Genomic DNA, 21852 nt, shown 5'->3' on the forward strand with positions numbered 1-21852 from the left:
TCCATTGCAATCCTCTTCCTACAGCACCTGGATCGGCGAACTGTGGACTGTGTCAGCAAGATGATGGCCATGGCAACCAGAAAAGGCACAGTGCGGCTCCGAAAGCCACGTTTCAGTGATGAGGAGCTCAACATGCTCGCCGACACACTGGTGGAGTACGCAGATTTGTTCTGCACAGACCTGTGCCATCGGCACAAATCCACAAGAAACCATCTGGGAGGAGGTGGCACAAAAGGTATCTGCGGTGGGGACAACCCCACGCACCGTACGAGACTGCAGGAAATGCTGGGACGATCTGCGGCTGCATGTCCGCAACATCCTTTCAGCAAATCGCAGCCAGGCCCAGGCCACAGGTGGCAGAGCACCATCCCCTAATAAGCTAGCTCGTTGGGAGGAGACATGCAGCACTGTCATAGACATGGAGGCCATCAAGGGTGTTGGCCATTCCGAGATGGGAGTCACTTCATCGGCCGATGATGGTGAGTGACCATTAGCGTAATACAAAAGTCACCACACACACCTAATACCCCAAGTACAATGGTGGAGTCCAAATGGCAAGTAGATGAGAGCAAATACATGGCCCATCACCTCCCACCTAAAGTCAGCCCCACAAAACTGCAAATTCCCTGCCATGAAAACACACAACAAACCCCACTGACACAAACCACATGAGTCCCCAATTGCAAACACAAGCACCATCTGCACGCACACCCACACACACACACATATACATCACCGTACAGATGCAGGCCTGACCACTGTGCCATCCTATTGCATGGTGCACACATCACCACTACTCACTGCACACTTGACCCACCCACCATGACCATGCACGCAGTGTAAACACCAATGCAACAACACACATTGTGCAAGCACATCTGACCCACATCTAAACAACACATGGCACACAGCCCCTGAGGCATGGCTAGAGCATGCAAGCCACAATACACCTGTAGGCCACCCAATAGACAATGCGCCCCTCATGGCTGCACCAGAAGGATGCCCAAACACTGCACCCCCCCCAACTCCTATAAGCACCATGGCCGCCCCTCCAACATGTACACGAGAATGCACAGGACTCTAAATGTACTAGCAGCAATGTATGTAGGATGTACATTCACCCATGACTGATGCCCTGCCTCTCTGTCCCCCACAGGCACGGGATCAGACAGCGAGGCGGAACACACTGCAACACCAAAAATGACACCAGCACCCCTGAGCCGAGGGAACGACGACGCCTCCAGGCCCTCAACATCAAGGGGTGGCCAGAAGTGAACCACCGCTCACAAGCCACAGCCCCCCAGCCAACAGGGCGCACAGGCTGGAGAACCAGCCGAGCAGCTACCACCAACATCTAGGAAGGAGCCCCAGCAAGGAAACACTGCTGCCATCAAGGCACCCATGCCACAAAGGTCACATAAAAGAAACATCTGCCCCACAACAAACACTTCAGGTGGATGAGGAGGGATCCCCAGCGGCTAGTGATGTGGAGGGGCCACAGTCAATGGCCACCAATGATCTCGGTGAGGCGGCACAATCTGTGCAACTTAGCACGGAAGAGGAAGAGGAGGAGGAGGAGGAACTGGAGGAGGCAGACACCGCAGGCTATTGCATGTATGAGGACATCCCGAACACCCCAACCATGCTGCCTACCCCACAGTTCTCCTCCGAACCTGGCTCAGGTGGACACAGCTCTGCGAAGGACATGCTTGTAGTTGCACGCAGCCCTGTAACCACACACATACCACTTTGCGTGCAACCACCAGCTGCACAATCCATCCAGGACCTGGAGGGGCGGCTGACCTGTATGGAGGAGCGCCAGCAGGCCATGCATGACATGGTCAACAGTATGTTGCGGAAGGGGAAGCCACACGCCGGGCCATGCAAGAGAACTCAAGGACAGTAAGCCGTGCTGTCTACCGTCTGCCTGGCGCGTGCGTGAAGGTATGGCAGCCATGACACAGGCTGTCACCCAGTTGGTTGCCACCATGGCCCAACATTGTGATGCAGAGGCCGACCCACAAGCCGCACCATCAACCACCACAACCCCTGCAAGTTCTACCCAGACAAGCCCGGTGCGGAGGTCACTGCACAGTATGCGCCGCCCAGACGAATAACCCCCTCCACCTAAAAGGGGGCATCAGTACCCTGACACATATGGACTGTTAATGACTCCAATCAAGCATTCCCACTAAGTCAGTGCCTTGTCTGGGATTGCTCAAGGGAAGCCCTTATTTATATATTTTTATGACAAGTTATAATCTGGATGATGAACCCTTGTATAACGCCCCTCTCTTAGAATCCCCCTGACCCCACTGAGCCAAGAAGTAGGTTTGTTTTGCAAATTAAAAAGGTTTATTTGAAAAATTAAACAATAGATATATATCACACTTTTATAATAAATTAATATTTGATATCACACTTAGACATATGACAGTGATCAACAATGGATGATGTTATACTAGCACACTGGTTTAATTGCTTAGGAGTAGTATAGAGTATAAGGTAGCTGAGAATGCTTTATGGTTTCAAGGAGATGCAAAGATGAATAAAAGGCAGTACAGAAATAAACTTGATATGATTTCAGCAAAAGATAATATAATCACTTTTTCTCTGACAATTCACTCCCCCCCCCCCTATGCAATGTAAAGAGATAGAAGTAACGCACACAGTCTTCAGGAATACAATCACAGTACAATACAAATTCAGTTCCCCCCTAGCAAGCTTATAGCACCAAGGATGATTTTGAAACACAGGCGAAAGACTTTCAGGTGATTTGCAAGGGAGTGAAATATGCTAATTGATTTTAATTCCCTCTATAGGTTCAGGGTGAGTGAGAGATACTTTAAATCAGTTCAGGTCCACACTAACAATGATTAATGAGGGATTATCAGGTTGAAAACGGATTTCAGGATTCCAAGATGGCCGCCGTGGAGACGAGCTGCGACTAAGCCGCGCTCGTACCGGGCCGCCTAAATAAGCACATTTTGAAGCAAAACCATCGCAACACCCGACCGGACCGCTCTTCCCAACGCCGCCCGTGGGCACCGCACAAAAGGGAGCACGACTGCGGGGCGCCGAACGCCGAGGACGGCACCCTCGGAGAAGTCACCCCTCCCCCATCGGGAGATTCCCGCCGCCGGGCCGACAGCTCCAACGCCACGAAGCCGAGGGAGAAGGGACAGAAACGGTGGGGGTGACTCCCTTCCCCTCCCAGGAGAACCGCGGTGGCATCGTGCCCCCCCCCCAGAGGGAACCGGACTACGGGCGGCAGCAATAGCGGGGGCGACGGAGTGGTCATTCCAGCTCCCCTCCCCCCGCACCCTTTGCAGAGGAAGGAGAGAGAGCCACAAAGAAAGAAGCACGGAGATCGGTACCAAGGGCACAGGGCCCCCGACAGGGCGCAGAGCAGAGGCACGAGCGAGAGCGAGAGCCCCAGGACCTCGGGGTCGAAGCAGAGAAAGTTGGTGAGCACCAAGGATTGGGGAGAGAGTGCGGTGACCATATAAACCCGGCGAGGAAAGACCCCCCCCCTCAGTAAAGACCGGAGCAGCGCGAACGAGGGGAAACCGTACCCAGCAGAGAGATCTCCCCAGGCGCCGTCACAGCAAACTGCAGGGAGAAGTACAGACTATATAGGAAAAGGAAAAGAGACGGTTAGCGGCAGGGAAACACTGGAGTAGGAGCCCACAGACAGGGGGACACAACTAGTGGGCGAGTGGATCCCGAAACAAGACACAGGAGAGCCCTGCTGATTGACGGGACCATAGAAAGGACCCCCCCGAGCCTAAGACAGGATAGCTGTACAAGGAAAGAAACTCACCCCGGGAAGAGAGGACCCGCCGGAGGAGACCCCAAGCAGGCACAGACATATTGGAACAGGGCGCCCAAGAAGACACCCTCTTGAGCTCCAGGGGGGGCACAGCACAAAGTACTCAGAGGATTATCAGAAGCCCTCGCACACCCCGGGAAAACACCAATAAACATACAGGGGACCAACAGAAGCCCTCACATATTCCAAGAGACTTTCATAACATGTCAAGGGCAAAAAGCAAAAATAGTGCCTCCCAGCAGACCCCGATCCCCGCAAAGCAAGACGCAAGTATCCTCCAACTGTGGTCGGCGGACACCACGCCGCAAGCGAAGGGAAACCCGCAAGACAACCAACAAAGGGAAGAAATGGCACAGGCGAACCCCATACAACCCCCATCCAGGGATGACATGCAATCATGGTTCCAGGATCTCCAAGAAAAATTCATGTCCTCCGTACAGGAACAGTTCACGACGATGAAAAACGACATGAAACAAGCGGTCCAAGACCTAAGGATCGATGTAGCGAAACTGGAGGAAAGAACCGATATGTTGGAAAGAACACTCCAGGGGATAGATGAGGAAACGCAGCAGACGAGTGAAGCCCAGGAACACTTGATAAGACTCACCCATAACCTTGAGATTCAGTGCGAGGATTTGGAGAACCGCTCCAGACGCTCCAACATCCGCATCAAAAATATGGCAGAAACAGTACAGGACAGAGATCTCATGTTGGCAGTTAAGGAAGTGTTCAGCAATATCATAGATGCAGCAGAGCCGGATACAATCGGAGTCGACAGAGTCCACAGGGTCGGCCCAAAAAGATCGGGAGCATCGGGGGAGAGGCCAAGGGACGTCCTGGTGGCGCTTTCCTCCTACCCGCAAAAAGAACAAATCCTGAGGAAGGCCAGAGAAATGGATCACATAAGAATGAACGGTCAAGAAATCCAATTGTACCAAGATCTGGCACTGATTACACTGCAGAAGAGAAGGGAGATGGCCCCACTAGTCAAGGCCCTACAGGCGAAAGATATTCGATACAAGTGGACCTTTCCATTCGGGCTGACGTTTACATGGGAAGGGAAACAGCGGAGAGCAACTACCTGGGAAGAAGGCCTCAGCATAATGGGCCTCCAGGGAGATACGGAGGATGTGGAACAAGCGGCACCCAACGGAGAGCAAAGGAGAAGACCTAAAGGATGGGAAACGATCAAGCACAATAGACCAGCCAAAGGAAGAGAAAGCCGTAGGAAGCAGACATGAAAAGAGGATAAGATACAGAGAGAACGAAGGGCGCCAAGCGACATCGCACCAAACTCCGGTGAGGGGGCGGGAGAGAACACAGCAGCGGTTCATGCACTGAAGAAGGCGGTCCGGGATGGACCCTCCGGCTTGGAATCGGGTAAGATAAGACACTTATGTGGGGTTTAGGAGCCCCCACACACACACCCCCCGAGAGGAAGGAGGGCAGGGAGCCTCGGGCGCAACGCCCTGGCATCAGTAGGAACCCTTGCCCTACTCGGCAACAAGTTCGGTTCAGTTTTTGTTACCAGTTGGGGGGGGAGTTAAGAGGGCGGGGAATGAGGGACCGAGACAACAGACAGAGGGCAGCAGAGAAAGAAGGGATGTCAAATACTCAGAACCTGTGCCTTACAAAATGGGGAAGATACGCATAGTGACATATAACATAAGAGGGATGAATCACCCCGCAAAAAGGGTGAAACTAGAGAAATTACTCAAAAGGGAAGGGGCGGACCTCCTTCTCCTACAAGAAACGCATATAAGAGCAAAAGACAAACAAAAGGCTAGGATAAGGGGATATACAATATGGGCCCAGGCTAACGCCACAGACAAGAGGGCGGGAGTCATCATAGCAATGAGGACCGGAAGGGACGCCATACTGGAGAACACCATCACAGACAAGGAGGGAAGGTATGCGTTCGCAAATGTGGTGCTGGAGGGGCAGAGGATCACCCTAGCGTCAATATATGCCCCCAATGTGGGACAGGACGGCTTTCTAAGAGACACCCTGGACAAATTAGAATCCTTTGCAAGGGGGGGAAGTGATCTTGGGAGGAGATCTGAATTTGGCGTGGGACCCACAAAGGGACAGAAGCACCGGAGGGGCATATGGCCAGGGGGCTCCATCGAAGCGACTTAAACAGCAAATGGATCAGATGGCCCTGAGTGATGTATGGAGGGAACTCAGAGGGGACCAAAACGGGTACACTTACTTCTCACATGTCCACAACTCGATGTCACGAATAGACTACCTATGGGCCTCGGTGGGCCTCATGGGCAGAATACAGGAGGTGGAAAAGGGGGCAATCGCACTATCGGATCACGCACCCTTGTGGCTCGATATGAAACTTCAGGGAAAATCTAGGGGTCTGTGGAGGTGGAGATTGCCGGAGGACATAATCCAGGACACGGTCACGGGGGAAACCATAAGGAGAATGATAGAAGAATACTTCACAGACAATGACACAGGGGAAGTATCAATCTCCACAGTTTGGGAGGCGTTTAAAGCAGTGATACGAGGGAAACTAATGGCACTAAAAATAATGATGGAGAAACAGAGGTCGGTGTGGGAAAAAGAATTGGAAAAGTCAATTACTGAGATACAAGGGAAAATACTGACACAACCCTCCAGGGAACTTCAGAGGACTCTTAGACACACGCAGGGCCAGCTTGAAATGCTGCGCACAAAGGGAGCGGAAAGGAGCCTTCTATACCTAAGACAAAGGTACTACATTAAAGCGAATAAAGCAGATAAGTTGCTGGCGAGACAACTACGTGCCAAACAGAAAGACATAGCAATCAAAAGCATTACAAACATGAAAGGGGAACACTTTACATGCACACAAGACATAGGGGAAGTCTTCAGAGAATACTACCAGAAACTGTATACCACAGACCAACCGGAGGCAGACGCACAGGACACATATCTGAAATCCCTCACATTCCAGCAAATCTCACCAGCAGACAGGCAGGCCTTAGAAGACCCCATAAGGGAAGAAGAAGTTAGAAAAGCAATTAATGAACTACCGAAAAACAAAGCCCCAGGCCCGGATGGCTACACGGCCCCATTTTATAAAAAATATGTGGACCAATTGACCCCGGTACTAACCAGGTTATTGAACTCCTTTAAAGAAAGTGGCAATGTGACCCCCACCATGAACGAAGCGAAGGTCCTGGTATTTCACAAACTAGGGAAGGACCCATCCTGCCCGGCCTCATATAGACCAATCTCACTGATAAATATAGATGCCAAAATATACACTAAGATATTAGCAGCTAGGCTCTCCCCGCTTCTTCCCAAATTAATTCACCTAGATCAATCAGGCTTTATCCCAGGGAGACAAACACACGACAATCTCAGAAGGGTCACCCATCTGGTGGAAAAGATGGGTATAAAGCGAATCCCAGCAATTCTCCTGGCACTTGATGCCGAAAAAGCATTTGACCGGGTGGAATGGTCCTTGTTATTTAAGACACTTCAATGTATGGGATTTGGGGAACACTTTATTGCCAGAATTAAAGCAAACTACAACGCCCCAACTTGCAGAGTGGCCATCAATGGGGAGGTATCAGAAAAGGTGTACATATCACGGGGAACTAAACAAGGGTGTCCACTCTCTCCCCTATTATATGCTATATTCCTAGAACCCCTACTGATGAAAATAAGGGAAGCTGTGAATGTTAAGGGGATAGAGATGGCAGGCATGCAACACAAGATTACCGCTTATGCGGACGATATGCTGTTGGCACTAGAGGAGCCGGACCGATCGCTGGCTGCAGCAATGGGAGAGCTAGAAACTTTCGGGGCCATCTCGGGGCTAAAAATCAACAGAAACAAATCAGAAATTCTAATACTGGCAGGAGACGGGGATAAGATTAAAAGAGAAGCAAGGGCACTCAACCTCAAGATAGCAAAGGAGGGTATTAAATACCTGGGAATTACTCTCACATACATGGTAGACCAACTGTACAGTAAAAACTACCCGCAGCTACTCACTAGTGTTCGAAGAGACATAGAAAGATGGAACCCATTGCTGATATCATGGTGGGGTAGAATTCAGGCGGTAAAGATGACCATTCTCCCAAGGCTCCTATACCACTTCCAAGCCCTGCCGGTAGGGATCCCCGCTCATTCTTCAGATCACTCCTGAGGGTAGTCTCAACTTTCGTGTGGAAGGGGAAAACCCCTAGGCTGTCCAGGGGGGTCTTAATCTCGCCAACTAGGGAAGGAGGGATGGCACTGCCCCACTTTCAAAAGTACTACCAAGCGGCCCAACTAAAGGTGCTTCGGGAATGGCTGGGAGAAGACCCACAACAGATATGGGCAGCACAAGATAGGGCGGTGGCTAGAACCCCACTAGTGGAACTACTCTGGAAGCAGAAACAGCACAGAGACCCCAACATAGGGATAAGCGTAATACTGAGCATGACCTTAGAGGCGTGGGACACCCAAACAAGAAAGGGCGCATTGTCCACCACAATAGGCCCATTCACACCCATATGGAGGAACCCGCAGTTTCCGCCAGGGTTGGAGCAGGGCACATCAGACAACTGGGAGGAGGCGGGCATAACGAAAATTGGGGAAATGTTTTGCAACAATGAAATTATTCAATACGAATCATGCCTCACACTCCCAACAAGAACCACACGGAACAGATATAGTTATGAACAACTTAAGCACTGGCTAAAAACTCCCGAAATAGCGAAGGCGGCTACGAGATCCCTAACCCCATTTGAGAAATACATCACAACCAACTCAGGGTCAAAGAAATGGATTTCTACACTATACTCTTTTATAAACACACAAGGTGAAGAGATCAAATGGGCATATATGCGCAAATGGGATAGAACGCTGGGAAGGGAACTCACGAGAAAACAATGGGAGGACATTTGGGCCCAGATCCCCAAACAGACAAGAGCGGTGCAGATTAGAGAAATGTGGATCAAAATAGTGACTCAGTGGCACTACACGCCTGAGAGACTGCACACTATGTTCCCAGGAACATCTAATCTCTGCTGGAGGGAGTGCGGAGAAGTAGGGACGTGGAGACACATCTGGTGGGCCTGTAAAGGAATAGTGCCGTTCTGGGAAGAAGTTAAGGGAGAAATGGGCAAGATATTTCCAGATGTGGGACAACTAGATGAGAGCGTATGGATGTGTGGCATGAGAGATGACACTACAAGAAGCTACACGAAAGCACAATGGAGAAGCTTTGTGGGACTTCTCATCGCGGCATGGACAACAATTGCCCAAAATTGGAAAAAGAAGGATACACCGCTAATATTTACGTGGCTTCAAAAAGTATGGGCGCAGCTAGCAATGGAAAAAGTCACTCACACAATCCAAGGCACTAAGAACAGGTTCACCAAAGAATGGGGCGGGGTCTTGGAACATCTGCAGTCAGACTTTATGGATCAATGGTGCCCCCACAACATAAAGGTCACAGACATTTTCAACGCATAAAGAAACCCACGAATCAAGTCACATGGTCCATGGGTGGGAGGGGGGAGGGTGAGTTGGGGGTGAAATGTTGGTACAAAGTTTTATTTGTTGTGTTTATGACCAATGAAAATAATAAAGATATGTTTTAAAAAAAAGAAAACGGATTTCAGTAATGGAAGCAAAGGACAGATCTTTCTACACATGGTTGAAATGAAGCAAAATGTCAAATCGCAGCACTTTTTTTCGAGTGCGTCAATCGCGATTACAGAGGCACTATAAGGAGTAGCAAGTCGGTTTAGAGCTTGTTGGAAAGCTGGGAATCTTCACTTTACAATAAATGTAGTTCCTAGGATACACGGTTCCAAAGATACAGACGATTTCGTAAAGGTAGTTTTTCAGAAATTAAATTACAGTTTCGGAATGACAGATGCACTTTGAAAGGTTTGAATCAACAGGATGGCCACACGAGTTCTTATGATGCAGTTCTAAACAGGTTCAAATGTTTTGAATCAAATTATTTTAAGCTAAGAGAGGGTTCTGCACAGTTGTAGCTGGGTACTCACACTATAAATTTGAAAGGAATGGCCTTGTCACGGATCTGGTCAACAAGTTTAGCTGCGGTTCTCTCTGCTCGGCGGGTCAATCAGGCACCGGTTCTGTTCACAGCGGTGTGGTCTGGGTCTCTGGTTCTGCTGGTCTGGATCAAGTGGATTCTAGATACCACACTGCTTTCTGGGTACTGGTTCTGTTCTGGATACACAGGATTCTTAGCAAGCAGCAAACCGCACAGCCCGGCGGTTGAATAGTTTGGTTTGCTTTCTAGGTTCTGAAGGCCTGCTGATAGAAGTTCAGCTTCTAGGTTCTAGAGTTCCTGGGAGTGTGGTTCTGGAGTCAGTCTGGATCTCTGGAGTTCTGGATTCTGGAGTTCTCCGTCAGATTGCTGCGCAGGAATTCAGTTGAAGGTTGGAAAATGAATGTGCCTGTCCGGCTTCCAGTGGCTCTTTTTATGTCTTTTGAAAATGGGTGTGGATGCTAACTTTCTATGCCCAACCCACTCATGATTTGATAGGTCAAGGATTTCTCTTTGACCTGATTTGAGAAGGGAGCAGTGAGTCATCCTATGTCATCAGGTGTCCTGTTCATGGCTCCAAAGAAAGAACACTCCCCTTTGCTTTTACCTTAGAAAATCATTTTCATAACTAAACATATTTCCCAAATACACAAGTGGTTGACATTACATGTACATATCATATATTACTTTAGGTTCCAACTCTGATGTTTCTAAGAGCCAGGGTTCAAAAATGGCAATTTATTTTCGTTTTTAGTTGGTTTACCAATATTGGATTTTTACCAAAAATTACAGATGTACACCGCCTTTCTACACATATTCCAGTAAATTTTCATTTTTCTAGCGTGAACCCCGTGCCTGCAATCTCCATAATTCATGGGATTTTGCCTCAGAACATGGTACAGAGTCCTAACACCTCTTAAAATGTGCACAGAAAAATCACAAGAATAATGATATTAATTATATAATGTTGACAAGTCTGTACTATGAATTATCCATCTTTTTAAAATTATGCTCTGGCCCAGAGGGGTGTGGTTTCCCAAAAACATGGTGGAATTTCTGGTGTGTCCACTTCCTCCAACTCAAGTTGCTCACAGAGGCACTGCCCCTCCCAGTTTCTCTCAAGAGGAAGCCATTTACGACCCCCCCTAATTTAACATTTGCCTGAGCCAAGGAAGGCTCATTGTTCTATTTCCCTCCAATCCTAGGTGCTCCTCCACTGATTCAATCAGGGAGGTGTCATCTCTTTTGGTGGGGGCAGCAGAATGCAGCCAGGCCTGGGAAGAGTGGCTGAGCAAGTTTCAACTCCTATCGCCGGTAGTTGCCGGGCAGGATTCACTCTCTTCAAACCAGGCTTCAGCCAAATGTCACTTTTGCTCCCAGTTTTTCTTCATTCAAATCAAACGTACAATTGTTACACATGCAGCTAGAGTGCTGATTCTAAGTTCAAAACTATGACATTTAACAGTTGCAAAGTATGTGACACTCAACAGTAGGTCACTCATTTATTTTAAACATTTAGATTTTAGTGGCTTTCAGTCCAATTTAACTTAAGCTGCTGACATCCACAGCTCAGCCAGTTTTGTTGTAAACATTGTTTTGGGCTCTTCATCTTTCCAGATTTTGTATGCACACAAGACTACATTCTGCCAAATGTCTCCTGGTGTTCATTGAGATTTTTGAATATCTTGCAATGTTTAAAATGGGCATTTTTAGCTTGCATTTCAGAGAAACAAAGGTGATTTCAAAGCGCTTTTTGAGCTAACAGGCACTGCTGTTTTTCCTTTGGCACGCATTCCACTCATGGCACTCCTGGCCCATCGCGCTCGCACTGGTGGGTGGTAAGGTCAGGTAACCATTTTGGTGTGTGCAAAAACTGCGCGGTTTTCCTGGATCCTGGCGCAAATGTGGGCTTTTCTGCCATCTTGGATTTCCTAAGCCCACGGCACCAAATGTTGCAGCATAATAGTCCAAATGTGGGTCAGGACACCCAACAGGACAAGTCAGGAGGGAGTCCAGTTGAACTTGAAGTGCGTGCAGGGTGGGTGGGGTGTTAGGGGCTTGGGGGGGCGTGGGAGTGTGGGGATTTGGGGGATGGGGCGTGGGTGTGTGGGGGTGTTGAGGGGTGGGGGGCGTGGGTGTGTGGAGGTGTTGTGGGTTGGGGGGCGTGGGTGTGTGGGGGATGGAGGGTGTGGGGGTAGTTTGGTGTATATTAAAGGGTAGAGGTCCACATTGATTCCTGTTCACTGTACATAGTTTTCATCTAATTAATACACCTGATGTGCATAAGAAAAACACATGACTGGACATTGCTTTTTGAGTGTGTCAATTTATTTCTTAACACTGCCCAGTGTCCTTCATTCCCAGTGCCTTATGTTACCCAGTCCATCAAAAATATTGTGCAATCAAAGTTTGGCGTACAACACGTCCTTCATTCACATTGTGCTGTGGTCGATATGCAGCATCTTCACCATCATCCTCCTCATCTTCGGGTGGAATCAGGTCCGTGTTAGGGGGCAGGGGTACGTTGCACCGGATGCCCCTGTTGTGCAGCATGGCACATGCCAACACTATCTTGCCCACCTTCTCAGGCCTCATATGCCCCACCGACCTGCTGAGGTAGCAAAAACAGGCCTTCAACAGGCCAAAAGTCTCCTCCATCGTGACACAAGTGCGTGCATGTGCTCTGTTGTAGTCCTCTTCATGCCTGTTGGCTGGTTGCCTGATGGGGGGGTCGGGAGCCACGGCTTCAGGGGATACCCAGCATCACCTGCATAGGAACAATGGAAAGTGTATTTGTGAACATTGTTGTCATTCCTTGTGTGCAATGCCTGTACAGTGTTCATGGTCACATGCCACAGATTCATCATGACTGCACTTGACATTTCCTTTATAGATAAGACCCAGGTAAGTGTACTTAGGGATGATCCATGCTTGGGGGGGGGGGTATGTGTACCGTTCACATTTTAGGGACCTTTCCATCAGGTACAGCACTCATACAAATGAGTTGAGAATGACCATCATGTGCTGACATCTGATGTGCGTGTTGCCTTTGAAATAGGTATTATACATATGGAGTGCATCATGACACATTTGCCTGATGTGCTTCATGATACACAGTGGTTTGCTAATCATGTTTACAACTACTTGATGTCACCATGTACTTGTCCATCACTGCCTTTCCCCATATGACCAAGCACAATGGCAATGATGGTATGGTCCGTCAGTGACGGCAAACATTTCTGTGATGGGGTTGGGTGTGTACTGGCACGGTGGAGCAGAGGTACTGTGGATGGGTCCTGGGCCACTCGCTCAAATGTTAGTGGTGGTAACTGATTGGTGATTACATTTGTTTCCTTGCTTGCACCATTTAATTGGAAATGTCCCTTGAGGTGCCTGGGCCGGTATACTTGTCTGCAGTGTACCTGTGGGGTGGGTGCAGTGACAGAGATGTCCATGTGTGGCAGTTGGATTTGCCCCAGGCATGGCTGCATGCCCCGTGATGGACTTTGCTCCGCTCATTTATTTCATGCATTGTGTCCGCAGGGTGGTGCATGTCTGATGGTGTTAAAGGTGCATGTGGTGGGGTGGGCGCTGTGCATGTTGCCATATCTGCATCCATTGGCTGTGTCCAACATTCTGTCTGTGTTCCCCCCACCCGCCTGAACAACACCCCTCATACCCTAGTCAGCACACAGGTTGCCTATGCTTGTGCCCCCCCAGGCAACACCCCTCATACCCCAGCCAGCAGACAGGTTGCCTATGCTTGTGGTGACCGCCCCCCCAGGCAACACCCCTCATACCCCAGCCAGATGACAGGTTGCCTATGCTCATGCCCCCCCCCCCCGGCAACACCCCTCATACTCCAGCCAGCAGACAGGTTGCCTATGCTTGTGCCTCCCCTCCCCCGGCAACACAACTCATTGTCCTGTCATTGGACTTACCCAGCAGCCAGGTACGTTGTGCAGCTCGTCGTGCCATGTAGCAGGGAAGCGTGGAGTTGCGCAGCACCATGGCATCATGTGTGGATCCCGGGTATCTTGCACAGCAATGCATAATTATTTTTCTTGCATCGCACACCATCTGGACATTCAGGGAATGATAGAGCTTCCTGTTGCGGTACACTACCTCCTCGGCATGCTGGACTGCCAACTCCACATGGGTGCAGTCGATGGCACCGATTACGTTTGGCGTGCCTGCCAGTGCATAGAATGCTATTTAGGAAGCATTCTCCTCCTCCGTAGTCCGTGGTAAATATGTGGTCCCTTCCATGTTTCAGGAGGGCATCTAGCACCTGGTTGAGCACACGGGAGAAACATGGGTGTGAGATGCCATGCAGCTGCCGTACTGTGCACCTGTAGGTGCCTGTGGCAAGGAAGTGCAGCACAGACACTACCTTCAGCAAGGGGGGATGCCTGTCCGGATGTTGATGAGGCTTACCAAGTCGTCATGGATGAGGTACACTTTTGTGCATATGGTGTCCCTGTCCAGGTGGTACAGGGTGTGGATCTGTGCAGGGGTTAGATCAAATGGACTGGCCCTTAGGCGAGGGATTGGTGGCTGCCTGCGGGGTACAACTGCCTGTACAGGTATGTGCTGGCCCTGTCTCACCCTCCTTCTCCTCCGCTGCATTCCCTGGTTCAATGCCTGCTGGAGTAGTAGCAGTGCAGACATGTCCTCCAGCCCCTGTATTGCAACTGCTAATGGTAGCATTTTGGGTTTGGAAGGTGTGTGGTGTGTGGGTGTGTTCCTTTTGTGCTGTGCCAGGCTCCATTGCCTCCACCTGTGCTGATTGTGTGCACCTGCGGCAGGTTTCAACACAGCATATTGCTATTTACAGCTGCCCCGCGATGCGGGTGTTAACGGCATCATGGTATCCGTTCTTACCGGTATCTGGATGCACTTCCTTGCAGCATGCTGGTGTTACTGGCACAGCTGCCGTGTGCCCACACTCATTGCGGGAAGGTGCTACCCGGTCACAACGGGTCCCTGCAGATGCCGGTAGCACCGGCATTGCAGAGTGTAATGCACCGGTCCGGTAGACGATGCTGGTATTCACGTATCGTTATTACCAGACCGGCAACCTTGTAACAAGGCCCTCTGTCTTTAGTTAGACTTGATCTGGGATGTAATACTTTAGTGTCCAGCATATAACAAAAGATTAACCTTCTCCGTCTCATTCATGCACTTGAAATAAATGTTAAATTTCTCTCTAAGTCTTGCATATCCTTGGGGATACAGAATTCAATTGCTCTTTCCGCCTTTCCCATGTTTGAAACAAATTATTCTGTCTTTCACATACTTACATCAACAATTCACTTCATATGTGTCTTGCCATAAGCTTGCAAGAAATGTTTAAGCTCTTCTCTCAGGCTTTCATTGACTTGGAAACCATGGTTCTCTTTACATCTTTTAAGGCTAAGATACCTCTCTGTCTTGGAGCAAATGGTTGAGCTTTTCCTTCAGGCGTTTTTGGACATGGCTTAAATGAGTCTTTCAGTCGTTTATAACGGCATGCAACACATCATTCCATGTCTCGCTCGGTCTCTCGTAGACTTGTTCTGGGATTCAGACTTTATTTCATAGCATGCAACAAATGAGTCAAGTCCTCTTTTTCAGTCTTTAAGTTTGAGCCGAGTATCAGACTTTGCTTGCCAGCGTGCTGTAGCAAACCTCCCTACTGCTTTGGCAGTTACTAATGTGCCTTTTGGAACATAGTAAATCTTAAATAGCTTCCAGTGTGTTACATGGCACGGTAACAGAAATGTGGGTCCGTTTAAATGTGCACGTTAGACAAGCTGTCTGTGTTACAGAAGTTTTCTTGTTTGTCAGCTGTGGTGGGATTCAATTTCCCCAGCAACAGCCATGCATATTAGAGGGTGCCAGGCCTAAAGTGTTCAAGAGGCAGGGAGTGATGTGTGGACACTGGGGGTGGATCCCTGGAGTGAGACAAGATAAGAGATAGAAAGCTAGGCAAATAAACCCTTTTTGAGCTTAGCCGGAGATTAGAAAAAGGATGAGTTCCTGTTCTGGAGCACTGTTCTTGAGCGCGTCATTTGTACATATTGCTCTTTTTTATTGATTAAATTGGCAAACTCTTCAAGGCATCTCCCTCCACTTATTAGGGTCCAATTTATCTGAGTCTTTAGAGATGCTTTTTGACATTTCACAACTGGGTGGTTCCTTGTTTTTCCACAGGGATTGAAGCAACAGCCTCTTCATGCACTGACGCTTACCAGCATGTGTGACAGGTGGTCCTTTCAAGCGCATAGGTGTTAAGATGCCCTTTTATTTATGTAACCGTAGTGCTTGCAGGATTGAGGGCTTGCCTGTTATTGCCTATGAAATATTGAGGACTTCTCAACAACTGCCGGTGAGAACGCCTGCACAGCGGTCGGGCGCAGTGGGCATGCCGTTAGCGTGCCAAAGGCGTACTTAAGGCAAGCCCGACTCTGCCTGTCTGTGCACGGGCCGTGCATGGCCTGCATGCAGACACTGAGGATTCTTTTGAGAAGTGTCAGTCTGGAGTATAGCACTCTCCTTTCTCTAGCTCCTCCAAACACTGGATGGCCTGTGGGTTTTGATAAGTCCCTCACACCTGCTAAGGCACTGCCTACTGCAGGCCTGCAATGTGGGTTGCTGAATACCCGTTCCTTAGTGGCCCATTCCTTGGACTGACCAGATTTAGTGGCGACCCATCAGCCTGATCAACTCTGCCTGACGGAGACTTAGCTATGTGAGTCATCTGGCCCTTCCATTGTTCAGGCCTTGCCCCCCTAACTATTAGATGGTGCATGCTGACTGTGTGGCGCCCATTCAGGTTGTGAAGTGGCCACTATACAAAAGGCCAAATACAAAGTCGTTTGCACTATGCCAGAGCACTCCCTCAAAATTGAGTGTCTCTTAGCCCGTTTCTCTTCCTCCCCCACCTTGACACTCAGGGTTTCCACTATTGTATCTTCTCCTTGTCCGGTAGTGTGGTCCAACCACTTTTTAGTTCCCTTTGTTATTTATCAGTTAGATCCTACTGTACTCCCTTCTAAACCAGCTATCCCCAGAAGTAGCTGGCATAAGGTATATAACCATGAGCTAGTGCCGTCTCTTCAATCATGTTGTGGCCTTGGTGCTCCCTGTTCCCTGACTATGCTGGAATACTCATTCACAGCAGTAGCTGATTTACTAGCTCCTTTTAGGATAGGTAAACAAAGAAATCACATCTCTGAGCCCTGGTTCTCTGAGGCGGGTAAATTGGTATGCAGATAGGCGTAGAGAAAATGGCGAGCAAGTTACTCTTCTGAAGCAAAATCTGCTTTTGACCACTCTGTCAGTTTACCAAAAAGCAATTACAGAGGCCAAAAACGTTTTTTTAGCCATAAGATGGAAAATGCTATTAACCAGCCTAAGGCTCTATGTGAGCTGGTCCAATCTTTATCCACCCCCACTGAGGTGGGCCCCCATGCATTGCCCTCACAGGACCTTTGTGATTTTCTCTCTTCCTTTTTTTTTACTCTGTTACTAAGATCAAAGCTATCCGCAAAAACATTGATGGTAGGGCAGGTCAGCCTTCTGATGATCCTACTCTCAATGATTTATTTCCTTCAAATTTTACTTGGTCTACTTTTCCTATCTTGTCGGATCAAGATATACTGGGGGCTATTGGTCATCTCAAATCTGCCTCTCCAGCTGATGCCATTCCTCTGGCCCTCCTTAAAGAAATCTCAGGTGATTTGATCTCTCTACTCACCACAGCAGTTAATGCCTCATTCCATGATGGTGACATTCCCACCACTCTCATGCACGCATTGGTGATCCCCCTTCTTAAGAAACACTCCCTGGACGCTGCAGTACTTGCCAATTTCCGTCCTATCTCCCTCCTGCCATTTCTTATGAAGCTGCTGGAGGCTTTGGTTTTGCCTCTGCTCTCCACCTTTTTGGAACTGTCTGGATTCTTCGACTCCTTTCAATAGGGCTTCCGGCCTGGGAGGGGCACGTAATCAGTTTTAAACTCTGTGCTGGGTGACCTAGCTCGTTTGGTGGATCAGGGCGGTGTCTGAGCTGTTCTGCTGTTAGATCTTTTAGCCGCTTTCGACACAGTTGATCATCTTACCCTGATCTCCCATTTTATCTGCAGCGGGTCTATCTGGCCAAATCCTGGTGTGGTTTACCGTTTTCCTGACAGACTGCTCTCAGTCAGTCTCTTCCCCTTTTTGCTCCAACCCTGTACTGTTGTCTTGCAGAGTCCCTCAGGGTTCCACCCTTTCACCAATATTATTCAAGATTTATATTAGGTCTCTTCTTCTTCTTATCTTATCCCATGGGTTCCCGTACTATTCCTATGCCGATGATGCACAGATCCTGGTCGCCTGGATCTTACTCAATCTGATATGGCGTCTCAGTTTAGGAGGTGCCTTGAAGATCTGAAGTCTTGGATGGCGGCCGACTGGCTAAAGTTGAATGGCAATAAAACTGAGGTTCTTGTTGTTGGTACCAGTTCCCCTCTCTCGTTTTGGACAACTGATTTTTGGCCTGCATCTCTGGGCCCCTTTCTTCTGATGTCCCCTTCAGTTAAGAATCTGGGGGTAAAAATGGCTTCTTCTCTCTCAATGGATGAGCAGGTGGCAGCGGTATGTAAGGCTGGTCATTTTAAACTGCGCATTCTCCGGAAAGTTCTCCCCTTTATACCGGCTAAATTTCAAGCCCCAGTGGTGGCCGCTCTTGTTTTGAGCGCAGTGGACTATTGTAATTCATTGCACATGGCTCAGCCACGTTTTCTCATCAGCCGTCTTCAACTACTTCAGAATGCTGCTGTAAGGGCTATTCTCCATCCCCCTTTTGGGGCCCACATGTCTCCTCTGCTCAAACAGCTCCACTGGTTGCCTTTCGAGACGCATATCCTTTTTAAGTCCATGTGCATCGTTCATCATGCTTTCTATGGATTGGGGCAGAATATCTACAAGAGAAATTCCCGCGCTATGTTTCATCCCGATGTCTTCGCTCTCGGTCAGCCCTAGTGGTTTTTGTTCCCCGTGTCAGACTCTCCCGCATGGGCAGGCGTGCTTTTTCGGTGGTTGCAGCTAGGGCCTGGAATGTCCTCCCTCATCCTCGCCGTGCCACGGCTGACCATCTCACATTTCGCCGCTCACTGAAAACTCTTCTGTTTTGAACCCTCCTTATAAAACTGTTGCCTACTTGCTGCCAGCGCAATGATGCCTTTGGGCGAATGTGCGCTTACCAAGTGTCTTTAACATAACATAACAACTGAGTGAACACCTCATCAACTGGGTGACTTCTAAACCAGCAGTCTTCCAGGTTTGAGTCTCCTCCGCTGTTATTTTGAATGCATTCTATAAAAAGTAATGAGGTATTTACCAACTGAGATTCTTGTTTACTTATTGATTTTCTTTGTCCTTGCTCATTGTTGGATATGTTTTCATATACTCTATTTCGAAGGGATTGTGTCCTCCAACGTATTCCTTATCTTTGATGTTATTCATTCTAGCTTGCTGGCCTCAGAACATTTTTACAGTAGAGGGCGGTGTGCGTCGACGTCCCTCGAGTCGGCATCCCTCGACAGCCTCCGTATCGACGCCGACGTCATCATGAGTATAAATAGACTTGCGCAGCGTCCGTTGCTCAGTTCCGTTTTTCCGCACTTCATGGGCCTCTGAAACTTAACGCTCAGTTCCTTTCTTCAAGAAAACCTTCTTATTCTTCAAAGATTATTACCATTACATGATGGCTTCTTCCGAAACATCGACTCCGCGGTCCGGTTTCAAAAAATGTTGTGACTGTGAGAAGAAAATGTTGTTAACGGATCCTCACAGAATCTGTTTGTGGTGCCTGGGATCGGAGCATCACTGTTCCGAATGCGAGGAATGTATGTCCATGACGGCGAAAGCCTTGAAGGAGCATAAGGGGAAGTTGGAAAGAGGTAAGGACTTTAAAGCTTCTATTCCCTCGAAAGTTTCTCCGGCAGAGTCGAGACATTCGTCTCCTCGTCGACAAAAGAAACATTCTCGTTCAAGATCTCGAAGCGGTTCTCACCAGTCTTCGAGATCAAAACACTCTAAGAAGAGGCGTCATAGATCTCCCTCTTCTTCTTCCTCTACTTCCCCAAAAAGGGTCACCTGCCCCACGAAACACAGCTCTCCGGCTAAGTGGTAGGAATTCCGTAAAAAAATGCTCAGTGTCTTCGAGAAAGCGGCCTCAACCCCCTCCGAGATGTCTAAAGGTGATACCCTGGGTGGAAGACCCGAAAAATCAGAACGCTGCGAGTCGTTGAACCCGGCGAGAGAAAATACTCGAGAGCGTCATGAACTCTCGAGTAAAAGCAATAAGACCACGTCATTGACGCCGTCGTCGTAGGGCCCTTTGACGCATAAATCGGTTTCTTCGACGCCACTGTCGACCCCGATAAAGGAATTAGAGGTGTCGAAGGCTCCGACCATGACGTCGAGAATGCCATCGACAAACTCGACGACGCCGAGTAGGATTCCGATCCTCTCGAGTGTATCGAGGTCTTTTCAAACTTTTCAAGGCCTTTTTCAGGATTGTCAAAGCCTACAACGTCCCCGTTGACACCCTCGACGTTTTCTCAGGCAGTGACAAAAAATGTAGCTCCTTCTGCTCTAGAAATGGGTTTTAAACCATATCCTAGGTCTGACTACTTTAGAGCCTTGTCCTCTATATATGAGGAAGTGGAGGATTCCGACAATGAGAGACCCTTTGGTTTGCAAAGGACTACAATACCTATGCCAGAGGAATTAATCTCTGAGGAGAACAGGTTTAAAGACCTTCAAGAGTCTCTACATGAGGCAAGTGGTTTGGACACTTCTCCAGAAGTAGAGTTTGCTAAACCAGACCCTGGAGAGCATGCTGAGACTCCTTATAGGATTCTGATGGCCAGAATAATCGAATTCATGGGGTGGACTACACCTACACCTTCTTTTCAGCAGGAAGACCTTACTGATATTTTAGATAAAGGTCCACAGGAGGATCCTGTTCCTTTTCATACTGCTCTGCAAAGAAAAATATCAGCTAATTGGGAATCCTCCTGAAGTTATCCCTGCAGTAAATAAAAGACTTTCTGCTAAATACAGAGTATCAGCTTCAGATCCTGAATATCTGAGCAAGCAGCCAACTCCAGAGAGTTTAGTTATACAAGCAGCGACTTCATCTAACAGTAAGTCGGCATACCCCACTATTCCACAGGACAGGGATGATAAACGATTTGATGCCATGTCAAAAAAAGTATTTTCGGCATGTAGCATGGCGCTTAAGTCTATCAACGCCACTTGCACGCTAGCAAGATTCAGCCACACTCTTTGGGAGTGTGCTTCATCTGCGGCTGACTGTCTCCCAGAAGGAGAAGAAAAGGATGCATTGTTAAACATTATCAGGGATAGAAAGGATGCAATGTGCGAGTCCCTTCAAACAGGCATTGATTCTGCTGACAGCATCAGCAGGGCCATGGCGGCAAGTACCACAATCCGCAGATTTGCGTGATTGCGGAAGTCTGGTTTTGCTCCAGATGTACAAGCCAGACTTCTGAACATGCCCTTTGATGGCACTTTATTTGGAAAGAAGGCTGATGACAGCCTGGAGAGATTACAAACATCCAAGGCAGCAGCGAAATCCCTTGGGGCTGCAATCCGACAGACTCCAAATCGCCCCTCAGGAGCTTCCTGTAGGGGTAGGTCCTTTCGCTTTTACTCCGCATTTGGAAGAGGCAGAGGACAGCCTGTTCAAAGGGGCCAGAAACGATTCACCCGTGGGGGACGGGGAAAAGATACAAAAGCCACAGCAGAAGGTGCCGCTTTACCCTCGGCATCTGTGTCGGCTGCTTCTAAACCCCTCTGAGGTCTCCCCTCACAAGACACCAGTAGGGAGCAGGTTAACTCAACATCTGGCAGAATGGCAGGCTATTACATCAGATGCTTGGGCATTGGAGACAGTTGCCCTTCCTACACTCCTCACAGTCATCCACCAGGGAACAACTCTTTGAAGCTTC

This window comes from Ambystoma mexicanum, chromosome 7p (genome assembly GCF_040938575.1).
Source record: "Ambystoma mexicanum isolate Mex_15411 chromosome 7p, UKY_AmexF1_1, whole genome shotgun sequence".
Classification (NCBI taxonomy): Eukaryota; Metazoa; Chordata; class Amphibia; order Caudata; family Ambystomatidae; genus Ambystoma; species Ambystoma mexicanum.